Genomic DNA, 23090 nt, shown 5'->3' on the forward strand with positions numbered 1-23090 from the left:
TATCATTTATTTAATAAAGTCCTTGTAGTACAATGTTTTTTTACTTGTTACCTGATATCCAAGTGCAATGTGTTATGATGGTCTCATATTACTTGTTTGGTAAGGTTATTTCGTGTACTCTATCTGTTAAATTTCACAGCCTAACCGAGTAGACTTGTTTGTTTGATTTTGAATTTCGCGCAAAGCTACATGAGGATTACCTGCGCGAGCCGTCCCTAATTTAGCAGTGTAAAACAACAGGTAAGACAGCTAGTCAACACCACCCACAGCCAACTCTTGGGCTACTCTTTTACAAACGAATAGTGGGATTGACTGTAACATTATAACGACCCCACGGCTAAAAGGGCGAGCATGTTTGGTGTGACGGGTATTTGAACCCGCGACCCTCGAATAACGAGTCGAACGCCTTAACCCACGTGACCATGCCGGGCTTTAACCAAGTAGACTTAGTCGTTGTTTACTAGTGTTTCTTGTTCATTGTTTTTAAAGTTAGCACTCTCTTTGTTTGAACATATTGCTGTCTTTGTTGCTGTATTGTCGTTGGATTGGACTGTAATGTTTGTCATATGATAAAGTCATCTTGTTCAAAGTTAATAAAAATGGTAAGACTATTGGTGAATGACTTGGTAACTTGTAATGTTTCATGTAGTTTTCATAATATCTGATTTTCAAAGTTCTCATATTTACTGTTCACGGTTTCTGATGACACTGATTCTTGCAGAATAGTTCGAAGAAATTAAAGTCATAAATGATTGCCCTTTTTTCACTCTCCAATAAAAACAAACGAACACCAAACACACAGTACTGAAGTAATCCACAAGAGGGAGTAGGCAATACAAAAGATAGAAGGTATGAAGGAAACAGTTCCAATTCGGCCGATAGAGCGTATTAATAAAACTCTGTTGCAAGAGAATAAAAGAGAATCTTGGATAGATATTAAGACCTTCGTTATGAATACGTGTTCATTTTTCTGTCCTATCAGAGATTAGAAGGTAAGGGGCTTTAACCAATTGTAAGAAGAGAAAGATTTAGTCGACAAAGTAGTCTTGGTAGGGGTCGTCTTTATCACAGTCCACTGGATTTATTATAAACACACCAACGAATACCTAAAAGAAGATTAGCTGGTAAAAAATGGTTCCATCTGGTTGTAGTATGGTTTATTAATAATGTCGATTAAAGTAGAAAAAAAAACGGTTAGTATTATCTGGTTTCTTATTAATGTCATTTGACAAAACAATCGGCGTCACTTAGTTTTTTATTAATGTCCTTATTATAAGAACTTATGAGTATAAACAAATAAGAATATCTAATAATACTTCAGTCACTGAACGTCTGTCATATCCAGTGCCAACGAGGCTTTTCGTGGAATACCAGGGATCATCTAGACTTTTATTTATATGCGAACTAGATTAAAACAGTTTACTTCTTTTAGAAAGATGTAAGCAGTTAATAACTATACTATTAAAAGTTCTTTCTTCCAACTAACAGGGCATGGACTAATGTTTATATTGGCCATACAGTGAATCTTGGTTTGAGTCTGTTGTCGAAAAAAAACGTTCTGCACGTTGGGACCTTAGGTGTGCTATAAGAGTGACAGTAAAATCCCACTATTTGGTAATATAAGTACAGCTCAAGTGGAAAAGATGAGTGCTGTTGATTGGCCGCCTTCCCTGTAGTTTACCAATTAAAGACGGATATGTGCAGATGGCCCTTGTGCATAAGTTCCGCGAAAATTCTAAGACAAATGAATACTTAACCTATCAACAGGAATATCAAAGTATGACTAATCAGTGATGTCGAGAAAACCCACTTGTAGAGAAATATATATGCAAAACGGCTCGTTTGGGTTGAGAAAATATTTTACATAGAAGAGCGAACAACGTTTCGACCTTCTTCGGTCATCGTCAGGTTCACAAAGAAAGAGGTAACTGACCGGAAGCTGACCACATGTTTGAAAGAGGTTGTGTAACTGAGTGTCGGAATGTAGAGGGCGGTGTTAGATGTTTGAATATATAATTTTATTTATTTTATTATATTAATATAGGTATAAAGGCGTTCCTTTATATTGGTTTATTTTGGATTTAAGTTGTTGTATAAGTAAGGCTTCTTTAATTTTGCGTTTGTTTATGTTTGTTTCTTTATTTAGTATTTGAGTGTTTTCTATGGTTATGTTGTGTTTATTTGACTTGCAGTGTTCGAAAACGTGTGAAGGTGACTTTTTATGTTCTTTGAATCTGGTTTCCATTTTTCTACTTGTTTCTCCAATATAGAAGTCGTGGCAGTTATCACATTGTATTTTATAAATAATGTTGGTGTGGTGTTTATCAGTGTAGTTTTTACATAGTATAGACCTCAGTTTTGTGCCTGGTTTTTGAATAAATTTGGTATTAACTGGAATGTCATATTTTGTTACTAGTTTTTGCCAAATGTTGGTTATTTGTCTGCTGATGTCAGGAATATGTGGTATACAGCAGTATATGGTTTCGCGATTTATTGATTCGTGAGATATATTTACTTTTGTTGGTTGATTTTGCTTTCTGTCTAGGTGTGTGCGTATAATGTTTTCTACGGTTTGTGGAGGAAACTTATTGATGTTGATGAAGTATTGTTTTATTTTGTCTAATTCATCGTTAATTTTATCTGGTGAGCATAGTTTTATGGCTGTGTTTATTTGGTTTCTTAGTATGTTGAGTTTTTGTTTTGTTTCATGTGCTGAGTCCCAAGGAATGTATAGTCCAGTATGGGTGATTTTTCGGTGGATTTCTGTTTTGAATTGTGTGTCGGTTCTTGTAATTTTGAGGTTAAGAAATGATATTTGATTGCTTTCTTCCTGTTCACATGTGAAGTTAATGTTGGGATGTATAGAGTTAATGTGATTGAAAAGTATGACTATTCCCATGCTGCAGCATCATAATTAGGGACATCATTGGCTTTACTAGCATTTGTTTACTTCATAAAATCTGCGAAGCAAGAGATGAAGGGTTCAGAGCAATCAGATACTCCTATTTTGTTCTACTATCTGTACACTCCTGCCCTTCACAACTTATACAGTTTTATTGACATTGCAAGTCAATCCTGTAATAATTCTTTTTTACTAAACACAAGAATCAGTCCCTCTGTTGTCATGGTAACGTAAGATCATCCTCTTTAACAGCAAATAAATCGGAAGTCTGTTCTACCATGGATTATGATAACCATCTCACTTCTCTGAAAAATATTTCTTACGCCATTCCAATAAGGGTTGCCTGAGCGAAATAACAGAGTAAATTAAACAGATCTGTAAAATATGTCAAACTGATCATCCATGGACTTATATATATGGATTTTTTCCGTTATTGGTATTCAGTGTTGGGATAAATAAATATGGGTAACAGACTTGTCTATTTAGTGTTTAATGCTTATAAGTTACGTTTTTCATTTTCATACGGGTTTGAAGTGTAGAAACTACAACATATCAGAGTGGAACAGATATTTTACAGTTGTCTAGGTAACGTTAAACCTTCTAATAAAACACAGCGCGCTGTTTTCACACCTAACAATGTACAAACTCAATATTTACTGGAATAAATTAATCTGGTATGCTCCTTATCCATTATTTTTGTATTTTGTGGTTTAGATAAAGGAAAAGAACTGATCTGTTCGATTTAAAACTTGCAAACTGTGATGTTTGTTTATAATCACTTCATATAAACTTTACAGTACGTATCTCAGGTGCTGCTATAAAAACATTTTTGGGTTCAAATCCCCGTCGCACAAAACATGCTCGCCCTTTCAGCTGTGGGAGTGTTATAATGTACACTTAATCCCACTATTCGTTAGTAAAAGAGTAGCCCAAAAATTGGAAATGGATGGTGAGCACTAGCTGCCTTCCCTCTAGTCTTACAATTTTAAATTAGGCACAGCTATCGCAGATATTCCTCGTGTAGCTATGCGCGAAATTCAAAAAACAAACAAAAACATTTTTTACTGCTTTTGACTTTAATACAATTTGCAATTCGCTATCAAATTTATGAAAAATAATAGCAGGCGTAGTAAATAGGTACTATATGTCTTGATGAAACAAATATACGTGATAAGCTCAATTACTTAAATAGTACATGGTAGTACAGGTATGAAGAAGACGGAAGTTAGGAAAACGTGTAGGCTAATTATCCACAATGGAAAAGAATCACTTTAAATTCTTTAAAACTTTCATAAAATTTAATAAATGCGATTTAGTGTAATATTACGATTTACTACGTAATATTGAAAGTATTGAAAAATACTTTGAATTATATTTCATTAAAAGGTTTATCCCAATACAGTACCAGGTAATCAAAGCGCCTTTAAATTTAAAAAAAAAAAAATGTTCTCAGACGCCTAATGGTGGCGCGCAAGTATGATTCACCCTTTGCTGCTTTTCGATTAAATCGTGAGATCTATTACAAAATTCATCATGAAAAATATTGTGTTAGTAAGAAAATATTCCATTATTTTCCCATTAACTTGATTTCCTCTTTCCTAACATACACTCTAGATTCTAGAAAGGGACTCGACAAATTCAAACGTTTAATTACATCACGCTATGGAACCTATATATATATATATATATATATATGACACACACAGAGAGAGAGAGAGAGAGATATGTACATGTATGTGAATATAATATCCGACATGTTAGTGGTATTTATTTTTGGTTTATAAGAGTTATATGTGGAACCACAAACAGTGGTAAGAATTGATTGGCACATTTTTTTTTACGCCTAATTACTAACTTCATTTTAACCTTCTTCTGTTATACCAACTTTCCACAATGTTAACACCAACATGTTTGTTTGTTTGAATTTCACGCAAAGCTTCACGAGGGATGTCTGCGCTAGCCGTCCCTAATTTAGTAGTGTAAAACTAGAGAAAAGGCAGCTAGACAGCACCACCCACCACCAACTTTTGGGGTACTCTTTTACAAACAAACAGTGCGATTGACCGTCACAATATAACGCCTTCACAGCTGAAAGGGCGCGCATATTTGGTGCGACGGGGATTCGAACTCCTAAACTCAGAATACGAGTCGAGTGCCTTAACCACCTAGCTATGCTGGGTCAAGAAGTAGACTTAGAGTCTGTTTTTTTTATTTCGCTCAAAGCTAGACGAGGGTTATCTGCGTTAGCCAAACCTAATATAGCAGTGTAAGACTAGAGGGAGGCAGCTAGCTAGTCATCACCATCCACCGCCAACTTTTGGGCTGTTCTTTTACCAAGGAATAGTAGGATTGACCGTACATTATAACGCCTCCACGTCTGAAAAGGCAAGCATGTTTAGTGTGACAGGAATTCGAACCCGCGATCATCAGATTACTAGTCAAGCGTCTTAACCACCTGGCCAGTTCGGTGTTACCCTGATAAGAAAGTTTAGACTTACAGATTTATTTCCCAAAGGGTTTACATTTAACGATTCTTCTTTTAAAACAGGTATCCAAAAAAAGGTGTTCTAAGTACGTGCTCTTGTTTGAAGCTAACAAATCTTAACTCGTTATTTCTTAAATAATTTCTATCATCTAGTACTAAATATCGGATAAAAGTTAAAATAACGTTAACTTATTCTAATAACCAGGAATCAACTCTAGATACCTCGCAACAAATCATTTTTTTCCTACTTTCTACTATTAAAATCTAATAGATGCTACGCCAAGAACGAAAACAGCGCTCCTAGTGTTGAAAAATGCATGTACAAACTTCTCTGTAAATGTGAAACAAAAACAAATCGTTTTGAAGCAGTGTTTTTATGCATACCAATCACTCTGGCATATGGTAAAATCATAAAATTACTACACAAAGCATTTTAAATAACTGAAAATTTATTATCTATAAATCTATATGATAACGAAACATATTACCGACGAGTATAATTTAGTGTCACACATTATGATTACATAATGTTAATCCTAATTAAATTTTTCAATCGTTGTTGAAGAGCCAATATTCTGCCAAGCCAAACTTGGATTTCAAGCTATAACTTCCAGTTATGTGTATGTGTGTGAATGAAATTGAAAACAACTGAGGTCACAACCTCGCTGTATTCACAGTCAGTTGCGAACATGTTGTTATATCTTTCACATTTAAAAACTTGTCTTTAGGACTTTAGCTCTGCGAGTCTACAAACGACACGTGCATGCTGAAATAATAGAAAAAAATAATAATAATAATTCAGTTAATCTTCTCTCACTGTCTACAAGCTAGTTAAACAACCACGCCTTTATGTTACTTCCGTTAACTTCACAGCACGTGCTTAACGAGGTGCAGGCATGTTGGAAGTTCAATTTCCAACAAAGGACCAGCATACCGCCAACGCACGCCATCATAGGTAGCAGCATTGCTAAAATTTTAAAATAAAAGGCATAATTTGTTATCATAAACTACGAAATATATAACAAAAATTAATATTATTTTCAAGTATTCTGATATCATGTAAAATCCAGCAGATGTGATACAAATAATGTTAACACTGTTTACCTTCTCCGTACTTCTTGTTCGTTTTCTCATACATACAAACCAGGTTAAGTAAACTTTTCCAGCTGTTTTTCTTAAATATAATATTTTTATTACATGATAAGTAATTCAATAATAAAGAACAATAACAATGGTTCGGTTATTCTGATAAATTCATCATTAAATGTTTCCTGTTCTTGATATTTCATAGGAGAGTCTTCATTGAATCATTATTGTTTCGAGCATAATCGTTTAATGAATCTCTACAACTGAATGGTTTAGAATTACATCTATCTGACAGAAAAATATCAGAATTAATATAAGGAGTAATATTTATATGATAAAACATAAAAGTCCCGAACTGCTTTTGGAGGGAGTCAAAACATACTAATAATTTTCTTGCGTTTCTTCGGACATTCCCATTTATTGGTTCAAACTTTAAAATTAATTTTAAAACAGAAGTTTTTTAATCTAATAACAAAGTCTTGTTCTCAAAATATTTTGTGTGTGACGTCGTTAAGGGTTGCGGGTTCGAATCCACATCACACCAAATATCCTCGGCCTTTCAGCCGTGGGAGCGTTATAATGTGACGGTCACTCCCATTATTCGTTGGTAAAAGAGTAGCCCAACAGTTGGCGGTGGATGGTGATCACTAGGTAGGTGCCTGCAAAATAAAGGTCGGCTAGCGCAGACAGTCCTCGTATAGCTTTGCGCGAAATGCAAAACAAACCAATCGTTACTCGTACTCTACTCGAAGTTCTAGTGATATTTCTTCGAGAATATGTAATTTGCGGTTTTTAAAACAAGCAAAAATACTGATTTACTAAATTCCACTATGCACTTAAGAAAAATATTTTTACTAACCTTCAACACATATTTACAGAATAAATTTTAAAAAATCTAACACAATTAATCAAAATATGGTTTATTGTTAGGAAAGTATTTCCAAATTCTTGAAAGATAGATCTTTAGATCACTGTATTAAATACTTTTTTCCCAAATCAATGAAATGTAGTTCTGTAATAACTTATATTTTAGAGCACAAAAGTAATCTCAGAAAAACGTAACTTCCAGCTTTCTGAAAGTTCTGGATCCGTCAAATTAAGATCTCTGCAAGTTCCAGCCCAGTATATTAAGATTAGTTGGAGATCGAAACGTGGCATTTCCAGTTTTCTTGATGGTTTTACTCCTGTATTTGCATACTTCCAGAAAATTCTAGTCTAGTACATTTCCAGAAGGTTGCAAAATGATTCTTTCAGATCTCCAAGAAGTCTCCATCCTGATACATACAAAACCTTGTAAAAACACATCATAGCACGTTCATGTCTCCAAGAAATCTTCATTTCTGTACATTTAGACTTCTGGAAGAATACATCATAGTACGTTGAGGTATTCAAAATTACTTTATTTCTATACGTTTAGGCATCTGGAAGAATGTATTATGGAACTTCCAGATCTCAAAATAAAAAAAGACTCCATTCCAGTATATTAAGTCCTTTGGAAAGATGCATCATCATGATAACGTGGTAAACGTCAAAACATGAAGAGTATACATTTTATAGACGCCATAGATAGGCCTGAATTTTTTTTAAAAAGTAATTTTAATCGCGTAGCAAATTTAACAGTGTGTTATCTTCTTTTTCTTGTTGTTTTGAATTAAGCACAAAGCTACACAATGGGCTATCCGTGCTCTGCCCACCACGGGTATCGAAACCCGGATTTTAGCGTTGTAAGTCCGCAGACATACCGCTGAGCCACTGGAGGGCGTGTGTTATCTATTAATCATTTTAATATTGCACGCAAGTGCCAAGAAAATATCTCTGGAAAAATGCGTCATGATTCTTTAAGATCTCCAAGAAGCATCGAACCTGGTACTTTTAGAGTTTATGTAGAATGAATCATGACACTTTCTGATCCCCACATTTTTTCACATTTTCAATAAGTCTCCATTCCATTACATTCAAAGCTTGCATTATGCTGCTTTCAAACCCACAGAAGATTACAACCTGCTCTTTTCGGATACCTGGAAAATAACGGTATTGTACTTCGCCAATACACAAATCCAACCATCAACCTTTTATTTTCAATTATGTGAAAGACTAACACATTTACATTTCCATAAACGTTAAATTGAAGTTTGTGGAAAATAAACTTCGAGGAAGTAATGACAAATATAGCATATAAAATTCACGTTTCACTATAAAATAAATTAAAGCAATGAAGACTTTTATGAAAAGAAAGCAGAAATAGTTCCCAAAAGCATCAAATAAAAACAACTTTGCAGTTGTTAAAAATCTCATAAGTAGTAAATCCGTCTGAAAATTAAACCATTCTCTAGCTATTTTTGGACCAGGTACATAATAGGACAACAGAATTATGTTACCATTTAAAAAAATATATATTCAGTAACCAGCTTCTGAGATTACATACCGATATCTATGGGACTAAATACATTCCTTCAATAATACAATGCTTTCAATGTTCAGAATATATAGTTCACACGTTATTCTTTCAGAAATTACAGTAAATTTCAAAACTACCCATAAACTGTCATTTGTCATCTTTTGACACCATGTATAAAAGAATGAAAGAAAGTAACGCACATGTATGTATATGTTAAACAAATACTTGTTATTTGGAGTCAAAATTCAACAAAAATGAGTATATTCTTTCCAGCAACACGTAATTATTTATCATTGAGAAAAGGCATACGTTTCAGATACTACCATTTCAAGACGATGACGTGTTATTTTAAATTCCAATGACTGTAATTTTAGTAAAAATAACTTTTGTGTAAAAGCTTTCTGGGATGAACTATAAATCACATTTTTATATAAAGTGGCAACGTCGATATCCGGTGTCAAAGAGCTGGAAGGAATGGCGCCCTCTTTAGTAAAAATAAATAAACACGGAGAAGGATAGCAAACCTACACCTTTTAATGTAATTAAGCAGCTGCCAGTAGATATCTAATAAGCTACGACACAAACCTAGTTAAACTAACTCAAGTGACAGGTTGATGATAAATGTGTACGAAAACTACAGTTCTTGTCACTCAATGATGACATGGCTCAGCTCCTGTCTTCGGCCTCTTCCCCGGAGCCTTTATCACATCTCAGTCGTCCAACAACAACGATTTTTTTTTTCCGAGATTACCTTCAGAAAAAATGTATTAAATGTGGTTCTTGAAAGCTTCATTTTCATAGCATAGTTAAGAAAAGGATTCTTTCACGATAATGAACTGAAAATATAATGATAGATTGGGAATTTTATACGTAGCTGTCACGTCACCTTATAGTTAACGCATTCAGTGTCTCGAATTGTGCTGATAGAACAATCAATTGTGAATCACAAAAGACAAATATCTTCCAAGTTTTGGAAAATCGATAACGAAGCTCACGTGCACCATGGGATACAATATAAAGTATAGTTTTATGTTTTGTACATATTAGAAGCCAATTTCAATTCAACAATCGGTTTCTTTATATTTCGAAATAAGAAAAGCGTGAAAGAACCATAAATACGTTTCACATGTATATCGTATAGGTGTTATTCTTGGTTCCTACTCTTTGACACAGTACATAGTTTCTTCAATGAAACGTATCTTTATAAAATCTAGATTATTTCAATTTTGTAAAATAATTACTATAATAAGTGGCAATAGTTTTCTTTTCAAGCTTGTAATATTATAATAATTTAACTTACAAATTACATACTGATTATCGACATGTGTGTATAAGTATGTAAATTATGACTTGCAATATATATCATTCTAAATAATCTACAATTAAAACTGTAATGCCAAATTTAGCCTTAAAACATCACATTTAACATCGTGGAAAAACTGAAACGAGAGAAGAACAAGGGATTCATTTTCTACCATTTATAAATAATTATTCCGAGATCAATTTAAGTCGTTAAAGTATAACTTGCAGAATCAATACAGGTGATTTTAAGGGTGTGGTTGTCAGAATGAAATGGCTGACAAAAAAAAAGCAAAAGGTGGGATGATATTTATCACTGAAAACATTTTAACAATTTGAAGGTGGGCTTATCACTTACTAGCACCAAAAGGGTCGTCCCTTTTTAAATGTATTCCACTCCCCTGTTACTCACTTGCTTAGCGCCTGTGGTAGACGATGTCAACCAGAGCCTCGCGACAAAGTTACTTGATGAATGGAGTTGATTTGTGACGAGAGCTTTCTACCAACTGCTAGGAATTAAAAACGTACGTCTGTTAAGAACTCGTCTCAGTGCAACTGTTCTGTTTCCTGTGTGTCACATACTAGATCTTCTGATCTACAAGTATTTTTCTTGGCCTTGCAGTAAATTCCACTCCACTTTTGAATTGCATTAATCGTTTGTTATTGGTTTATATACAGATCTGTGATAAAATACTTTTATTTATTTTAGACATTTAATGAAATAATTATGCATGGATAATATTTTTAAATAAAACGTTCGTACAATGTTAAGTCTTTAGATATGTGTATAGACATGAACGATCTGACATTTTCGTTAGGTAGAAGCAATTGACTCACAACTAAAAATCCACGAATATTATTATTTGGTTTTAGACAGATACGTAGAAAACTTTTTTTTTGCCTCTTCAGATCCACATGAGAAATGTGAAGGATACAGAACTTTCGTAGTTAATAAGTTCATTATTTCATCTCTTATAACACGTCCTCTCTAATGATGCCAGATCCGAGAGTGATGATCAGAGTATTGAAAATGATCCGCCTTAACGGAACTAGAACCAAGAATGATCATCTAAGTGTTAAAAAATTATTTTTCCTAACGGTACGAGATTCGCAAGTAATAATCTGAGTGTTAAAAATTATCTTCCCCAACGGCGCTCCCTGTGGTACAGTGACTTACAACGCTGGAAACCGGACTTCGATGCCCGAAGTGGGTAGAGCACAGACAGTACATTGTGTAGTTTTGTATTTAATTAAAACTAACAACAACCTCCCTAACGGTGCGAAATCGGAGAGTTGTCATCTAAGTGTTAAAAATTACTCTCCCTAACAGTACCAGACCCGAGATTGATCATTTGGGTGTTAAAAATATCTTATTTGAAAAATTTTTAGTGTTCAGAGAAGTTGATTTTTTTTTATTACGAACCTCACTCCATTACCAAGTGTTTATATTTTAATTGCTTCGTAATGGAACTCAAAGATCTTTCTGAGCTACATAAGAATTTTGTTATATTTTATTTAAAAATGTAATTTAGAAATCACCCTCGATATATTGGACTTGACTTCTATAACAATTTGTAAACATGGATAATCCCTAAACACTCAAGTATCACAGATATATTTATATTATGATGTGCAACTAAATATTAGTTACTTAATTTGTTTGGTTGGTTTAAATTTCGCGCAAAGCTACTCAAGGGCTATCTGCGTTAGCCGTCCCTAATTTAGCAGTGTAAGACTAGAGAGAAGGCAGCTAGTCATCACCACACATCGCCAACTCTTGGGCTATTCTTTTACCAACGAATAGTGGGATCGACCGTAACATTATAACGCTCCCACGCCTAAAAGAGCGAGCATGTTTACTTTATTTTTGTCAAAAAATTATTATTATGTAGTTTACACTTAATCTGGTCTAACTATATGGTATCAATTAACTAAATCCAGCTCTACGTAGTTGAATATTTGATCCGAGTTATTACTGAGTTACGTGATAAACAGAACCATCAGAAACAAGTCTAGACTCGCAGGAGGTGGCTAGGTTAATGTTAAAACTTTCGCACTATCTTCTGGAAAAAAAAACAAAAAAAACTTACAGTAGTGGTAAAAATTAGCATGAAACAGGCAATAAATCTAGAGTGGCTTTAGAAGTTGAGCAATTCCAGACCCTCCATGTGTTTTTTGTATGTGCGGCAATCTTTGAAGACACCGCCAGGGACGGAAGAAGCTCAAACCTACCATCCTGATGCTGATGAACAAAGTCGTTCCTGTTTTGTATAACGCACTACAGAAAATCCTTGGAGCAAAAATATGAAACGGAGAATGGTGTAAGAACGCGCTGTCACAAATGCAATCAGTCTCGCAGAATTAACCATACAACTCTTTCGTTAGGTTGTGCATCTGTCCAGAGACAGAGGACCTGGTTTGTTAATAAAGAATCATAAGTATGTGTGTGTGTGTGTGTGTGTGTGTGTGTGTGTGTGTGTGTGTGTGTGTGTGTGTGTGTGTGTGTGTGTATGTAGTTTAGACAACCATCAAACTGGACCAGAAACCAATACGTAAAATTTCCCATCATGTATTCTGATATCGAACCAGACAAAAAAAATAAAGGAAAAACCTGAAAATTCATCAAAGGCAAGAGAGAGACCATATCGAGATAAAAGTCTACACACTAAGTATATTGGTTCAATACTTTGTTATTTAAACCAACAGGAAGAGCACGTGGTGAAGAAGACTGTAACTTGTTAACGGTATTAAAGAATCCTTCACTTTGTTATTCGTTCAGCTTTCTACAATTAATATAGTCAATGCATCAGCTTAAATATCTAGACTGGTTTAACACCCATTTATTCAAAATGTAAACATGGAAAATAATATTTAATGTTTGTTATACATGTAGCTCGGTGATCTCAAAAGCCAATTATCATATTAATCAGTTTTCACTTCTTAGCTACCTGAAATTATATTAGTTTTAAGAACTCTGTTAATACAAGAGATAAGTGTTGAGCCAATAGATCTAAAGTTTCTGAACAAAATATGAAAAAGAGAATAGTGTAAAAATACCATTGTTGAAAACGTAACCCGTCTCATATCATAAAGGTATAACCATTTCGTTAGGTTTGTACACCTTTAATCTGTGCAGCATTTGGTGCACTACAAACAAGTCTAGACTAACACTGTGTAGCTAAATAAGTACTAGAATATTTTATAGTTGTGGTGAACAGACACGAAAGCTAGAGTAGCTTTAGGAGTTAAGTATGTACACCTCCAATAAGAGAAGAAGTCCAGGTTACCATCTTAACGTCGGCCAGTGGTGGTCCAATATATTGATAAGAACTGTAAGTTTTATACAACAATAAACAAAGAACAATCTTGTTAAAATTATCAACCAGTCTGTCAACTGGGAGAATGAAATATAACGATACAAAAATAATAAGTAATTAAAAATAGTTCTATTTACGAAATATTACATACGAATAGAGTATGGAGTTTTGTAGTTTACCCGAGAGCACAACTCGATATAAATCCAGATGTTAAATGTAAGATCCTCACAACTAAGAAAGACCAGAGGTTATGACATCAAAATATGCAGTTACTAGCGGCATCTGAGGATTTATACGTTAATCCTCTAATCCTCAAAACAATGAAGTTTGAAAGATTGAATTTCCTATTTATCTTGTCAGAATAATCAAGAATCTAGATAGTTTTTGCTTTCCCTTTATGACTCAAAAAGTTGTTTTGGATAACAAAGACAGTCAGAAACGGTTGTGGTTGATGATACACCTGCTGCATCTACTTTAAGAACCAAACTTGTTTGGAACTGCCATTTTCTGATATAAAAACTTGTTGTTGTGACAGGTGTTTTGACGACAAACATTATTATGTTTTCTTTATCCGTTAAGGTTTTGGTTTTTGAAACAAGACAATCAAATTAACGTTAGAACTACATTTACGTAACCACTTTTGCAGTGAAAGAAAATGGGCTTCAAAAGACACAACAAAATCATAAAAGTTGGAAAAATGGAATTGGAAAATAGAGAAAGACCAGAAAAACAGCCTAAAAGTTTCGATCTCTTTCTTCAATTAGAGTATCTTGAATTTTGTTTGTTTTAATATTCTTATTTGTTCGGATAAAAATATTTACGACTGAAACCATGAATTATATATATGTGTGTGTGTGTGTGTGTTTAGAAAAACAAAGCCAATAGACAGGACATCAGCATTTTCAGAACACATTCGGAATTACGCAATGAAAGATTGCTCTGATTGATCTTTGTAGTATAAATATCATTAAACTAAAAGCATTTAAAATTACTTATGATTACAAACTCAGAAACTTTTACGTAATAAACACACTTCATACACCTAAAACACGTGTGAAATACATTTTTATCGCGCAAAAAGCAATTTAAGCTGTTACGTCACGCTTCGTGTAAAAACAAATTAGTACATCATAAAAAGAGCGCTTTCTCCACATAACCTCAGCAAATACACATAAATATTTACTCTATTAATTGTCACGCCCATGAAATGCTGTTGTATTTGTATTTCTAATGTAGAGAATGGCCCCAAAACAACAGAATTCTATTTAGATAACATACAATAAAACAGAACCGTCGTTCAAAATACAGTGGATCAAAGACATCTATTTAATCATGGGAAGTGCTGCTGAGTGAAAAACTCTTTATTATACATCTCTTTAGTTTGGCCCATCCATTATATAGGCTTTTCCAGCCATTTGTATCTCTATATTTAGTCAAAACCAACATGCTCGCCCTTTCAACCGTGAGGGGTGTTATTAAGTAACGATCAATCCCACTATTCGTTGGAAAAAGAGTAGCTTAAGAGTTGGTATGGGTGTTTGGCTAGCTGCCTTTCCTCCACTCTATCACTGTTAAATTATGGATGACTAATGCAGATAGCCCTTGAAAAGCTTTGCGTGATGGTTTTGGTTTGTTTTGAATTTCGCGCAAAGCTACACTTCGGCTATTTGCGCTAGCCGTCTCTAATTTAGCAGTGTAAGACTAGAGGAAAGGCAGATAGTCATCACCGCCCACCGCCAACTCTTGGGCTACTCTTACCAACGAACGCACACTATAACGCCCTTACGGCTGAAAAGGTGAGCATATTTGGTGTGACGGAGATTCGAACCCTCGACCTTCATATTAGCTTTACGCGAAATTCAAACTACACGTAAGAAAACATCAGGCCTTTTATGTTATAGAAAAGGTCTGTTCTTTTTGTATAAAACTTCATAAATCAAGTACTGAAAATACATTTTTCCAAAACATCCTTAGCATATCACTACTGTAGTAAATAATCATTCAAAAATAAAATAATAATCATTCGTTATACTAAACCTTCATTTAACCACTGAAACTATTGGCATTAGAAATCAAATCTCTCTTCTTAGAAATAAGACGATTTTTTTTATAAATATATATAAACACTGCAGACTTTATGTTAGTAACGAGACTTTTTATTTTTTAAACGTCCATGCATCAATTCAAATGTAGTTAGAGATGAAGAAAATAAATCGGCGAAAAAGCATCGATTATTTCTGTAACAACAAAACAATTTGTCTGTCTTTTACACAAAGTCTGGTCACATATGCTGATGTCAGAATTGTTCGTTTTCTAAATAATGGCCTCACCACTTTATCGCATATCGTGTGTGACTACAACTGTTGCATTTTTCGTCTCAAGTTTTCTAACCACCAACATGTGTGGGCAAAACGGTTTTCATGACCAAGTTTTTTCGCTAACACTAATCATCCGTACCTTCATACATTATCCAGTACGTCAGTTCACACTACGGCGTCTGCTACTAATGTCTTCTGGTTCTACTACTGTCCTATTTTGGAAGTGAGAAGTTAATTGCTGTAGCGAAACATGACACCACGTGAGAGAGAAAACGAAGAAAATACAGAAACGAAACAAGAGGCCACTTAACGATTAATAAGCAAAGTGAAAATGAACAATTAACTAGCTTCCTCCACCCTTTATATACAGCTAGGTGTATTAAACGAAACAGTGCCTTCCTAGGCCGAGCATGCCTACTCACCTGCCACGATGTTTACATTTTACATAAAAGGTTCAAGTTAAATGCGCGAGTTATCGATAACGAGTGTAGTAATTCGAATTATAAAGGTTCAGCAAAGTTCAGCATCACAAAACATAACTGAAGATACCAAAATCGGGTTATATATATATAGGAAAAATATTCGTTCCTTGAATTTTGAGGAAATGGACTTGTACTTGTTCCTTACAAAACGTAACATTTCTTTCACGATAAAAATATAATTCAAGCTAAACGTTTTAGAACACCACTGGGATGAAAATAAAAGTTACAAAAATATTGTAAATCTAGTATTATGGCCGAATTTGGACTATTCACCAGCATTATAGTATCTTTATGGGCATTAAACCATCTTTGTCAATATTTGTTGTAATTTTTGCGAAAGAACGTAAAATGCTGTATTATCTAATGAAAACAAAACACCTGAAAAAGGACATGATTAAAGATACTAACACGCATTATGCAAAGGTTCTATAATTCATTGATATTAACATCATCAGGAATACAGACCTTGATGATGTAGGTGTTAGCATCCGTAAAACGTTGAGCCTTTATGTAAATTGTTTTAGTGTCTTTAACCATATCCTATTTTTAACTGTTTCTTCACTGGTGTTATATCAGATTGTTCCATATCTTGTTGACACTACAGATATTCATACAACTGTCACTTCCAACGTTTTCATCACAGGTCGATGTAGTGTATTAGAACTAAGCGAACAGAATGATAAGGAATGAAAATATAAGCGTGCCAATGTTTTGACCATTACAAAATATGTATTATATACCTCCTGCAAGATTCAAAACCGTAAGGGAAATCCAATACTATTTAACTACACCAATAAGGTAATTAAATGCGAAATATCTAAAAGTCAGAATTCAACATTCATTTAGCAGCATAAAACAAAGTGATTTATTAAGTTAAAATAAAAAATGAGCTACTGTGCCAATTTTCTGTCACCAAAATTCTTATAAGAAGGTTTAATTTGTTTTAATTTTAAATAGCAGACAAGCTAAATTCTCTTCGTATCGTTCAGTTAAAATCAGCGTATCTATTATTATCGGTTCTTCTTCGTGTGAACCATACAAATCACGTGCAGTTTAAATGGCTGGTTATACTGCACTTGCGTGACGTCTTCTAGTGTTAATCCTTCCCTCTATCAAACTGAAGCCATAGACAGTAAGGTGCACTTCGAGAATAACATCATTTCTATTTGAAACGTTGTTTCATTTAGTTGGCACAAAACTTTTTTTTTTTTTTCAAATTAGCATTAAGATATGATAAGGGTCGTTCCATGTCAAATCATCCAGATTTTGGAAAAATTTCAAGGTGACCCCCTCAGAATGTCTTGAAAAAATTCAAATGTGCTCATCTACCCATATAATGAAAAACTGCCAAAGATTAAATCAATATCTCTAATAGTTTCTGATTTACAGCCCTGTAAACTTAAGTAATTTTTTGTTATTTTTGGCGAATTCATTTTCGGGAAACTTTGGATGGTTAAAGCTGCAAGAGTAATGGCGGTAGAAGGCTGAAATTTACTACACTGACTGAATTAATCTCACAGAATTCAAAAATGGTCTCAAACCAAGTTTATCTCTCTTAGGATTTGCATAGTGAGGCTGTAAAATCACCTGAAAACCCAAAATTGTAAAAAACATTGGTTTATTTAATAAGCCATAGCTCTGAGACTTGATATGATACAAAGCTGAATTTCGTGTTCAAATGTCCTATAACATATCAGTTGATAAATCAGCAATTGTTGTAATTAAAAGTCTATTAGAACTCCTGTAAAAAAATGTAGTTGCATGCAACTTTGTATGATTTAGCTAAAAATAGCCCTACTTCAGGCCACAGTTTGACCATGTCACAAGTTATTCAGTCTTAAACAAACCACTGTTTTTTTACAATTTTGGGTTTTCAGGTGATTTTACAGCCTCACTATGAAAATTCTAAGAGAGATAAACTTGGTTTGAGTCCATGTTTGAATTCTGCGAGATTAATTCAGACAGTGTAGCAAATTTCAGCCTTCTACCACCACTACTCTTGCAGCTTTAAGCAGCCAAAGTTGTCCGAAAATGAATTCGCCAAAAATAACAAAAAATTACTTAAGTTTACAGGGCTGTAAATTAGAAACTATTAGAGATATTAATCTAATCTTTGGCAATTTTTATTATATGAGTAGATGAGTACATGTGAATATTTTCAAGGCATTCTGTGGGGGTCACCTGCAGCCACCTGGATGATTTGACATGAAATGGCCCATAATAACGAAGTGAACTATTTGTATGTTATGATTAAAATAACAACGACAATCTTGGTGACACACACATCTCAGATTTTGTCCCTCCTCCATGCAGTGTCAACGCTGTAAAAATAACTTCAATATCTATTCCTTCTGTGCTTCAGATTTCTCTATCTGTCTTGTTGTTTTTTTGTTGGTTTTTTTTTTAACTTTGCCACTCTCTCAATGAACTCAGTCTCAGAAGAATACATTAAAATAAGCGACAGCATATTCAGTTCACGTTTTCAATAAAATTCTGCTACTGAACTTTGGTGCACAACTACGATTGATTTTTACAACTTTTATCTATCTTGAAAAAGGCCTTACTTTTATTTTTACCGTTACTCGATTCCCACATCTTTCATGTCAATGTCTTTAGAATGCAAAATAGTCATATAGTGTATTTCGCTATTGTGTTCTATGTTTTTCGTATTATTAACATTGGAAACAATACTGCGTGCAACAGTAGTACCCATATTCAACAGTGGACAACCTATTGAACAAAAGTAAGTACAGGCAACGTGAAAGATCTGAATACAAGCTGCAGTGATCATCTCTATGCCAACAGTAGTACCCATATTCAACAGTGGACAACCTATTGAACAAAAGTAACTACTGGCAACGTGAAAGTCTGTATGCCAACAGTAGTACCCATATTCAACAGTGGACAACCTATTGAACAAAAGTAACTACTGGCAACGTGTACCCATATTCAACAGTGGACAACCTATTGAACAAAAGTAACTACTGGTAACATGAAAGATCTGAATACATGCTACTGTGATCATCTGTATGCCAACAGTAGTACCCATATTCAACAATGGACAACCTATTGAAGAAAAGTAACTACTGGCAACGTGAAATATCTGAATACAAGCTGCAGTGATCATCTGTATGCCAACAGTAGTACCCATATTCAACAATGGACAATCTATTGAACAAAAGTAACTACTGGCAACGTAAAAGATCTGAATACAGGCTGCAGTGATCATCTGTATGCCAACAGTAGTACTCATATTCAACAATGGACAACCTATTGACCAAAAGTAACTACTGGCAACGTGAAAGATCTGAATACAGGCTGCAGTGATCATCAGTATGCCAATAGTAGTACCCATATTCAACAGTGGACAATCTATTGAACAAAAGTAACTACTGGCAACGTAAAAGATCTGAATACAGGCTGCAGTGATCATCTGTATGCCAACAGTAGTACTCATATTCAACAATGGACAACCTATTGACCAAAAGTAACTACTGGCAACGTGAAAGATCTGAATACAGGCTGCAGTGATCATCAGTATGCCAATAGTAGTACCCATATTCAACAGTGGACAACCTATTGGCCAAAAGTAACTACTGGCAACGTGAAAGATCTGAATACATGCTACTGTGATCATCTACATGCCATAATTCACCATGCCAATGCTTAGAAATTATATGACTATTCAGAAACAGAGTCACAGTGTTGCTCAACTCTGTTTGTTGCGATTTGACATTCTATCTGACCTCCACGATTTTAATTGATTTTATTAGTACTTCCAGAAATTAAGATTGAGGTATTTTCCCTAAAATTATTGTTATTATTATCTTGTAAAATTCATTTTTGCACAATTTTGCGACATTTAGTAAAGAAAAAAATGAATTAAACAATGAAGAACTTAGACAAAAAAGTATTGTGATATCTATATTCCTGATGAACTTCCAATGTATACAGAAAATCCCTATACTGAACTTGACTCAAGCAAGCTAGGCACCTGAGGATACTGATGATACATTGTCCTGGTACCGAGGGTACTGAAGATATACTATCGTACTGTTATCGAGCAACCTTTGATGAAAAGGTAAATAATTGTTTGTTATTTTTAGACCGTCATGTAAAAATCAACGAAAACTGGAAATATATAAATGAATATATTTAATTTCAAGATACCATCAGTTCAGAACAATTCCCTTTAGAACCAGTCTCCATACATTAATTCCAGCCATCCTTTTCTAATTAGAACCACTGAACCCTTTCGACACCCTGCTGTTCACTCAGTCGTCCATCTTTTACTTGAGTAAGTAATTACGGGTCAAATTTGTTTATAAATCACTTTCAAAGCGCAAGAGGGCATACGCGCAACAGCTGTTTGATGTTTTAAGTGTTGGGAGTTAGACGAATGCTGTGACAGTCAGAAGATAAGTGTTTTTATTTTTGTTAAGGACTAGCTTTCTTTCCATAACGCAATCGTTCCTATGACTTTTCAACAATTACATAAAACTTGACATTGGGCCATAGCTACAAAAAAAAAAAAGTTAAAACGGGACATAGATACCAAAATCTAATTATTCAATGGATTAATGCATGCATACGTTTATTGTGTCCTTGTTGACTCAACCTTAGACAAAAGTGAACAAAAGCCTAATTGTTCAGAGGATAATGCATACATTTATTATGTTCTCGTAAGCATAATCTCAAACTAAGATTATCATTAACCTAATTACTCACAGGATTAATGCATGCTCTCGTGAATATAATCTTGGACTAAGATTACCAGCAATCTAATTACACACGAAATTAATGCACACCCTGGTGTACATAAGATTGGATTGAGATTACCAAAAATCTAATTACTCAGAGTATTAATACATGCCCTTATGGATATAATTTTGGACTATGATTATCAACAATCTAATTAATTAGAGGAAAAATACGTATATTTATTTTGTCGTCAAAATTCGTAAAACTGAGGCTGAATGCAGTCATCTAAAATAATAAAATATCAAATTTTCAAAACTTCTACTTATTTCAAATATTAATACAACTTAAATTTAACATTTCCAGTAGTTTCATTTCAATTATTTGTTTGAATATATATTTTTATTTACATGCAATGTATTTACGTGAGTGTATTGGACTTACGATTACTACTTCAATATGTACGGGCACGTGTATATAAATCTGTTTGGTTAGTTAACAGATCCTTTAATCCTATAGCAGTTTATCTTCTACATCAGGACAGATACATTTCGTGACTTCCCTAGAATGCCTGAACAGGCCACGTGAGTTGCTTACTAAGCAGGGTGTAGAAGGTCAGAATGTTACTAGTACTTTTATGATAGTTATATAAATAAGCAATAACTCGATTTATGCAAAAGTGGCGAAAGAGAAATGCCGAACCTCCTTTATAAGGATGTTAAGCTCACGCGAACACAAATTATTCAGAATCTAATCATAAATTCGCATACACAGTAAAAGAACGATGAATGTGATGAATATGGAAACAAAAATTGGTATACAATATTAGCTAGGAAAACCTGGAATAAATATGACATTACTATTACCTTCTACAAATAAACAGATAGTTGTAAAACCAAATATTCTAAGCAGTATTAAATTATGTACTGGGAAATAAAGATACTGATCAAAATATGTGGCTCAAAACAGCGTATTATTAAAGGTTTCGAACCAAACGGAAGCACGAATAACCATGGTAACGGTGTCCTGTGAGCTATAACCCAGACACAGTATCTGGATTGGGTCTTTAACCATAGTAACGTAATAATGATCTGCCATTCGTAACCATAGCATGATGTCTCGTTTTTTGCAATCATATTATCAGTGTTCTGCTTAAAAAATTCGCTATCTAAACCCGATGCTCTGATCCAATCACCTTTTGATACAGCTATAAACCTTTCAAAAATATTACCAAACGTTTAAAAAGTGATATTGTCCAACACACTATACAGCCTTAGTAATAACGTACATACATTAAAATAGTTCATAAAAGCTGGTATATGAAGTAAATATATATGTTTTCTTATAGCAAAGCCACATTGGGCTATCTGCTGAGCCAACCGAGGGGAATCGAACCCCTGATTTCAGCATTGTAAATCCGTAGACTTACCGCTATACTACAGGGGGCGGGGCAGGAAATATGTATTAAAAGTAGAAACTAGAGCAAACATAACTGAAATATTTCGAATACCAGTGTAATATTATTACAAAACAAAATTAAACGTAATTTTTAAATCAAATTCACTAATGAATTCATAGAAGATCTCATTCATATAATTTTAATCAACATGAACATTCATTAAACATAGGTTATCTAAAATAGAACATGGTTGAGTAATATGGAATCAATACTAAAACTTACTATCTTTGTTTGTTTCTTTGTTTTTAATTTCGCGCAAAGCTACACGAGAGCTATCTGAGCTAGCCGTCCCTAATTTTGCAGTGTAAGACTAGATGAAAGGCAGTCAGTCATCACCACCCATCGACAACTCTTGGGCTACTCTTTTACCAACAAGTGGTGGGATTGATCGTCACATTATAACGCACCCACAGCTGAAAGGGCGAGCATGTTTGGTGTGAGGGAGATTCGAACCCGCGACTCTCAGATTACGAGTCGAGTGCCTTAACCACCTGGCCAACCCGGGCCCACTAAGGATGCAAGCCAGTCAAACAAAGAAGGATACAGCAAAATAAATATTGAATTTTCAAAACAAGCAAACAAAAAAAAAGAGTGTGAAAAACCCATAAATAAAGTCGGTAAAAGTTTTATTTGTTCAAGCTCTGAA

General features: G+C 34.2%; 1 protein-coding gene across 3 annotated transcripts in view; it reads right to left on the reverse strand.

The window, feature by feature from the left end:
- LOC143251033 (ephrin type-A receptor 4-like) overlaps nt 1-23090 on the reverse strand; it is a 194167-nt gene that overhangs the window by 72113 nt on the left and 98964 nt on the right. The window lies entirely within an intron of this gene.

This window comes from Tachypleus tridentatus, chromosome 1 (genome assembly GCF_004210375.1).
Source record: "Tachypleus tridentatus isolate NWPU-2018 chromosome 1, ASM421037v1, whole genome shotgun sequence".
Classification (NCBI taxonomy): Eukaryota; Metazoa; Arthropoda; class Merostomata; order Xiphosura; family Limulidae; genus Tachypleus; species Tachypleus tridentatus.